Source organism: Schistocerca gregaria, chromosome 4 (genome assembly GCF_023897955.1).
Source record: "Schistocerca gregaria isolate iqSchGreg1 chromosome 4, iqSchGreg1.2, whole genome shotgun sequence".
Classification (NCBI taxonomy): domain Eukaryota; kingdom Metazoa; phylum Arthropoda; class Insecta; order Orthoptera; family Acrididae; genus Schistocerca; species Schistocerca gregaria.
This window is the reverse complement of record NC_064923.1, coordinates 318,498,254-318,506,341: the sequence shown is the minus strand read 5'-3', so window position 1 is coordinate 318,506,341 and position 8,088 is coordinate 318,498,254. Positions and strand designations below refer to the sequence as shown.

The 8,088-nt window shown below is 44.2% G+C and overlaps 1 pseudogene; it reads left to right on the top strand.

Annotated features, from left to right (window-relative positions):
* Positions 1–2,201: 2,201 nt before the first annotated feature.
* Positions 2,202–2,319, top strand: LOC126268291 (5S ribosomal RNA; annotated as a pseudogene).
* Positions 2,320–8,088: the final 5,769 nt, after the last annotated feature.

The following is an 8,088-nucleotide window of genomic DNA, read 5'->3' as shown; positions in this document are numbered from 1 at the left end:
GAATTGCATGGTGACGACTTTGAATGTCGTGTACAGATCTGCCACTGGGCAAAAGAGAAATTACGGGACGATGACAGACTTTTTTCACGCGTTCTATTAAGCGACGAAGCGTCATTCACCAACAGCGGTAACGTAAACCGGCTAAATATGCACTATTGGGCAACGGAAAATCCACGATGGCTGCGACAAGTGGAACATCAGTGCCCTTGGCGGGCTAATGTATGGTGCGGCATTATGGGAGGAAGGATAATTGGCCCCCATTTTCTCGATGGCAATCTATATGGTGCAATGTATGCTGGTGTCCTACGTAATGTTCTACCGATGTTACTACAAGATGTTTCACTGCATGACAGAATGGCGATGTACTTCCAACATGATGGATGTCCGGCACATAGCTCGCGTGCGGTTGAAGCGGTATGAGTAGCATATTTCATGGCAGATAGATTGATCGTCGAAGCACCATAACATGGCCCTCACGTTCACCGGATCTGACGTCCCCGAATTTCTTTCTGTGGGGAAAGTTGAAGGGTATTTGCTATCGTGATACACCGACAACGCCTGACAACGTGCATCAGCGCATTGTCAATGCAGATGCGAAAATTACGGAAGGCGAACTACTTGCTGTTGAGAGGAAAGTCGTTACACTTATCGCCAAATGCTTTGAGGTTGACGGACATCATTTTGAGCATTTATTGCATTAATGTAGTATTTACAGGTAATCACGCTGTAACAGCATGCGTTCTCAGAAATGATAAGTTCACAAAGGTACATGTATCACATTGGAACAACCGAAATAAAATGTTCAAACGTACCTACGTTCTGTATTTTAATTTAAAAAACCTACCTGTTACCAACTGTTGGTCTAAAATTGTGAGCCATATGTTTGTGACTATTACAGCGCCATGTATCACAAAGCGGAAAAAGTGGTCCAACTAAAACATTCATATTTCTCTACGTACTACACGAATATGTAATAAAATGGGTTTTCCTATTTTAAAAAATGCAGGTGATATCCGTTTGACCTATGGCGGCGTCATCTAGCGGGCCAATCATAGTGCCATCGGGTTTCCCCCTTCAAGCCAGACAAGTTTCGTTCTTTGTAGTTTTTTCGTTTGACGCTTATTTCCTGAGATATTATGGACTACCCTGTAAATGCGCTGCACTTGCCTAGTGCTGTGAATACGGTTCACAGTAACGATACTAGAAGATATTTACAACATGGTACAAGCATGAGCAATAACCGAGAAATGTGTCCTTGCAAGTGGTTGCTTCCTTTAATCATAAAAATGTGTCCAAGTGTTGCTAAATGTTATAATGTTTACATAAAGAAAAGTATTACCTTCTCAACGATTTTCAAATCGTGAGCTGTACCCATAATTTTTATTTAGTGAATTTACTCGTGGCAGTCTTTTTGCCTATGTCTGCGATCGCTTTCAGAACTCTAATTATCAAACTAATTAATTTAGTACGATTGCATTCTGAGTTGCTGGTGTATCCATATATCACCACGATAAAATAAAAAAAAATAGTGAATGGCTGGAGGAGTATGAATGAGAGTGATGGCGTGTTTAAGTTTACAAAAATAATGACAAGTATTTAATCATCTTTTTATAGCTGTAATCCAGCTGATAAATCTTACAAAAAATGACAAACATAAATCAGGAAAGGGATGGGGATTGATTGTCGAAGTATTCTTTTGGGTGGAGATTATACAGATTCTCCCTTGAATTGATCCTATTTTACAACGCCATCAGATTTTGTTTACATGAATCCACTGTGAGACCGAATTCTGTTCAAATGGAATCAACTACGACCAGGTACACCACAATCTATGATCCAAGGAAAACAGGGAATTGCGAATATCATGTAAAAAGCCTATTGGCGCAGCAATACCTTACCTTTCACCATGATTCAAGCGGCAGCAGAAAACGGCGTGCTGTGGGTGAAGAGCGGAGCGTGGCGGCAGCTGTAATGTTCTAATGCGTTCATAAATACAAACTTTGTGGACTGGTTTCTGATTATTAGAACACGGGAAACTTCCCTATCAGAACCCTGAAATACTGGCAGATTTCAGTGTGAGGTGCACCTCTTCGCTGGTCTGACCAACCAATTTGACTCACAGACACCACGGTGTGTGCTGGAATTTTCAAACGTCAGATGGCCCACTCAGGATGAATAAATTCACTCTTTGTAACACACGAGCCAACGGTCTTGCCGCAGTGGTAACACCGCTTCCCGTCAGATCACCGAAGTTAAGCGCTGTCGGGCTGGGCTAGCACTGGGATGGGTGACCATCCGGTCTGCCGAGCGCTGTTGGCAAGCGGGTTGCACTCAGCCCTCGTGAGGCAAACTGAGGAGCTACTTCATTGAGAAGTAGCGGCTCCGGTCTCGTAAACTGACATACGGCTAGGAGAGCGGTGTGCTGACCACATGCCCCTACATATCCGCATCCAGTGACGCCTGTGAGCTGAGGGTGACACGGCGGTACCTTTGGGTCTTCATGACCTGTTCGGGAGGAGTTGTGTCATACGATATGTCAGAGACTATATACAGTTCCACTGTTGGTACAGTTGGAAACTGCCACTGGCTCTTAGTCCGCCACAAGTTACAGTCTAACCCACTAGGGAAAGACCTGAAATTCTCCACCTGGGAAGGACCAGAAGACGAAGAAGGCAAGGAGTCACAATCAGTTTCCACCAAGCCTTGTTACGACAGCGAATTAGCAGAGAAACCCGTCTCCTCGTTGTACAAACCAATCGAAGTATCCTCCCCTCATTGAATCTCTCTTCTTGACTGATCTGCTGGCCTGATAGCACTATGGTCCCCTTACTGGGGGAACAAGCCTCTGCTTTGCATATCCTGAGGGGAGCCAATCAGCGACATAGAATTTCTTTTGTCTGCAAAAAGAAGATTTTAAGTAGGGAGGCGTCATTCTCGTGGTAAGCATGAGACGTCAATCTCACGGTAAGCATGGCCATGTCTCAGCAGAAAATGGCTACCTAGCTGGGACACAGTCCCTTGTTTATGGAGAGATCTAATCTTTCCAGGGTGACCATATCCATTTTCTGAAAGAAGGCTGTTAATCTTCCCAGACAGTCGTGCTCATTAAATATATGTTTTTGCCACTTGCTTAAAGATCCTGACGAGTTCCTGGCGTCAGGGGAGTTACAGTCTTGTCTCCACTAAACATGTGCACAGCCGCTCTGTTCGTATCGTCCCAGCTTCTAACATGAGAATGCTTGTAGTTTTGTTACCCTCCTGTCATTTGCAGAAAAGCTCAGATTACAGTAGTCTCTCTTAAATGGCCTCTTCCACTCACTTTCCGCCAACTGTCTGCTTTTCGACGGTCTGTCGCCTGGCCCATGTAAGATGTTTTATGAGCCGGCGCCCTCCTGTTCTGACACAAAGTGGGAAGATTGGAGTGCTACAGCCTGAAGTTCTTTTGCAGGTACAATCCATAGTGCGCTGCTTCCCTGAATCACTCGCACAGTGGCCCGCCTTCCATCCTTCTTCCTTTTCTCCGTCACCTCCACTATGTCCCCTCGGGTAAAAGTTCACTGTAGGCTGCACATGCAGTTATATGAACATTCTGCCCACAATTTCCTCATGTGAAAAAGTCATGAACCACACATACCATATGTGGTACTGGGGAACACGGAGATCATGACCTACAATATGAATATTAATCTGACCAACAGTGTAGTTAAAGTGAGAGTGCCTCCTTTCATCCTCATTTGTTTACTCCATTCTGCAGTAGAGTAAATGTGTTTTATTGTAACAAAGATGAACAAATACTGATAGCTCTTAAGATATGCATTTTAGACTTCATGTTTACTGGATATTTTTGTCTTGTTTGGTCAATACTGCTACCTAATATGAAATACTTTTTCTTAAACACCATGTTTAAGGAGGCAGCATACGTAAAGTCAGGTGCTATGCGTGTGCTGAAAAGCGAACACACTGAAAGATAACCTCTAAGATTTGGCACGTCATTTGTGCACTGCAGCCCGCGTCGCAATATTTACACGTACAGAACGGTGCCAACTTGCAACATGATGTACTCCATTCCACGGTGTTCATATTATTTTGTCCGCTCCCTGTACATCAAAAGCGATGTAAGGGCTAATGCCGGAGTGGAGAGTACGCCAACTAGGCCAGCAGAGGAAGAACAGAATATTCGTATGTGAATGAAACGAGATTTCACAGATGGGGCAGCGCCTGGCGTAACCATTGACGACATGGGGATGGGAGTTAACCGTCCAGCTGACCTTCCACGTCTAAGGAATGCCAAGTCCGCAAAAAGACGGAGCCAACGAATCATGCCCCTGCATTTCAATTATGTATGTCCTATTTAATATAAAATCAATTCCCAAATTCAAGTCATATAATCAAAGAAGGTCGCAGTGTTGGATGTATTCACAGAGTGGCAAGGCACAGAGTGAACATATAGGCAGGGGTCAATTGTACTTAAGTAATTCAAGAGAGACCCCGATTCTCTGGATTCTGCAGGTTACGGAATCCTCACTCCCAAGCGTAACACAACAGCCCCGTTTCAACTTCTAACACCACAAGCAGCTTAGACCGTAACAATCTACATAACTGATTATGAGCCTCAGAGAGGAGATCATTAATGGGACATGTGCTGATACATGAATTATAAAAAGTTAGTGCTGTACAACTAACGAATGACGGATCGATCTTGCAGGTCACATTTCGGTACTGCACCTGGTGTGTAAACTGGTCGATTTAAGCGTCGACCTTGATAAGACTCAGCGAGCGTATTCGCTAGTTTATAGGTCAGGTACGTTACCCTAATATGGCCTAGATGATCAACATCTCGTTAGTTTGTTTTTTTAAACTGGCTTTGGTACGAATATACTATCACTTCACGATGATCTGAGTAATTGAGAAAGGCCACGAAAATCTTATGTCGAGAACGTTAGTTAGTGATTTGGACTTTGTTCCTTCCAAATACGAGTCACTACCTCAGCCACCGTCCTAACTCACTCTGTTGCTCATAGGGCGTGTCTGCAGTCAATATATGTAGAATAATGTCCATCGCTTTTGTCATGCACCAGTGTTATTCAGCAAGAGGAACATGGAGCGCAGTTTCTGACACAACAACTAACCAGCTACTGAAATAGAAAAATAAATAAAACTCTTGGAAGTGGTAGCGGAATTGAAATCTCCAATTGGATCAATAGACTCTTACGCCCATTGTCCGGAAATGACAAAGAACCTGTCACATTGATACGTAATCAGGAATTGTGTCCTAGTATCCCTTCGCTTCTAGAAGCCCAAATTCTGCCAGTAACAATTACTTACACCAACGCGCAACCACCTAGCGACCTCTGGATCGGGATAGTTAGGCACTACGCCCATCGAAGCACGTTGTATTTCTGTCAACATATTTGAACTACAACTAATTTTTCTATCTTCATGTTTTGAAGCCTATAGGTTCATCTATAGGTTATGATATTTTGATGACTGCAACAACACAATGGATAAATTGTAAGCAGGTACGCAGTCGAATCACATTACGAACCGCCGACCCATCGCTGAACAACGGAAATTGTCACGTGACTGGAAAAGACGCAGATCATTCCAATGTATAAGGGTCGGGAGACGGATGTCAAGAAGTGTACAACTACCACCCTGCAAAAATTTCTGATAGCATTAAGGTACGTGTATTAATGAGACAAAGCATCATGAGCAGTGCCCACGATGAGACTGAATGCCAATTGATAGCGTTGCAGCCACGTGACATGGCAAGAGAAATTCAACAGTCATGCAAAGACAAATAGAAAACCATTCTAGTGATGAAAAGGGCCGAAAATGAGGAACTCCGCTAACATATTCGAATTTTAGAAAGGGCAGGCGCTAGGAAAGAAATCTCAGAAACGGCGAAGCTGGTCGACTGTTCACGTTCTACTGTCGCGCGGATCAGTCTAAAATGGTTGAAGGGCGGAGAAAATGTAAGTAGGGGATGATGTATTTAAACGTCCATGCCTCATCACAGGACGTGGAAGTCGGAGAGTTGCCCGCTCTGTGAAGCAGGATAGGCGGTGATTTGTGGCAGATGTGACGACAGAGTGTAGTGCTGGTGAAAACACAAATATTTCAGTGTTCAGGAAGCATTGATGATCATGGAACTCTGCAGTAGAGGACCCCCGACGTGTTCTCATGTTGACAGAAGGAACTGACACCTTCAACTACGATTTCACCGGACATGGGATGATTGGGACTGGGCCATAGGCCAATAGTAACGTGTCATCTAGTTAGTGGGGACGGAATGTTCTGGGGACATCAACATGGGATTCCATGGGACCTGTTGTAGTAGTCAAATCTACCATAACAGCAGTGAACCACGTGAATGTTATTGCAGTAACCCGCATCCCTCATGCCTGATGTTTTCAGTGACGACGATGGAATTTTTCAGCAGTATAAGAGTCCATGTCACAAGGCCAGAATCGTGCTGCGGTGGCTTAACGAACATGATAGTGAACTCCCTTGGATGTCTTGGCCACCAGAATCATCTGATCTGAACTCAGTAGAACATAGGCCCTATCTGGAACGCTGTTATGCGCCCAACATCCAGGGGCCCATTATTTTCGGGAATTGCGTGACTTGTGTGTAGACGTCTGGTGCCACATACCTCTGGAAAGCAACTAAGAACGTGTCGCAGAATTTCTGCTGTACTGTGTTGTAAAGGTGGACCAACATGCTACTAAGGAAGTCGTCTTCAGTGTAATGTGCTCTTGTGTGATGACTGTTCTAAAGAATAAAAACTCGTATGTGGCCCTCAACACCTGACATATACGCAATATTTATTCATTAATAACGAGTTGGGACCCATTGTCTTTGAGAACATCTGAAATTCTTCACCGAATGGGTTCGTAGAGTGACTGAATAATTTCCAGTAGAATGTTGTCCTGCTCTTGTACCAAGACATCCTCCAATTGCTTCAACGATGTTAGAGCTGGAAATGTGTTCATGAATCTTTCTCTCTCACACAACGTTTCGAAGATGTTGATGTCTGGAGATTACGCTGTCCGGGGAAGATATCTTATGATATTCTGATGCTCCACATACCATGAATGAATGTGTGTATGGCCGCATTATGACCTTGGAATATGTCAGTGTTTGGCAGTAATATGCTAGTCATAGTTAACGCTTCATTGCCGAAGATGACGAGATATTCATTGGAATATCCGGACAGTAAGGGTAATGATTGAGCCAACTGAATGGCACGATATAGCCGCCCAAATCATAAAGGAACCTCACGCATACTTGACTGCAGGAAGCAGGCAGGCCGCATCATAGGTTTCTGTTGGGGTTCTCCATAGATAAAACCGGCCATTCGAAGGAAACAACGTAAATGGTGATCGATCAGACAATACCACATTCTTCTCGCTACGGACGCAGGTTCGAATCCTGCCTCGGGCATGAATGTGTGTGACGTCCTTAGGTTAGTTAGGTTTAAGTAGTTCTAAGTCTAGGGGACTGATGACATCAGATGTTAAGTCCCATAGCGTTCAGAGCCATTTTGAGCCACATTCTTCCAGTCAACAAGTATCCAGGTTTTATGATCGTGACACCACTTCTTTCAGCCGGCCGGAGTGGCCGTGCGGTTCTAGGTGCTTCAGTCTGGAACCGCGCGACCGCTACGGTCGCAGGTTCGAATCCTGCTTCGGGCATGGATGTGTGTGATGTTCTTAGGTTAGTTAGGTTTAATTAGTTGTAAGTTCTAGGCGACTGATGACCTGAAAAGTTAAACCGCATAGTGCTCAGAGCCATTTGAACCATTTTTGAACCACTTCTTTCGCAGCTCTGCATTGGCTTCCGTTGTTAACAGTTTCGCAATTGCAGCACTTCCACGAATATTAGCCTTGTGAAGCACCCGCTATACTTTTTTTGTCGACACGGTATTACACACGTGGCTGTTTAATTCTGATATCACTTTGGCGCTATAGTTTTATGTAGTCTGGCCGCAATACGATGCTCGGCGTTTTCTGTCATCAGTTAACTTGGGTTTCGCCCACCATTCCTCTTCGCCGATGATGTTTTACCATGTTTCGTGTATGTTGT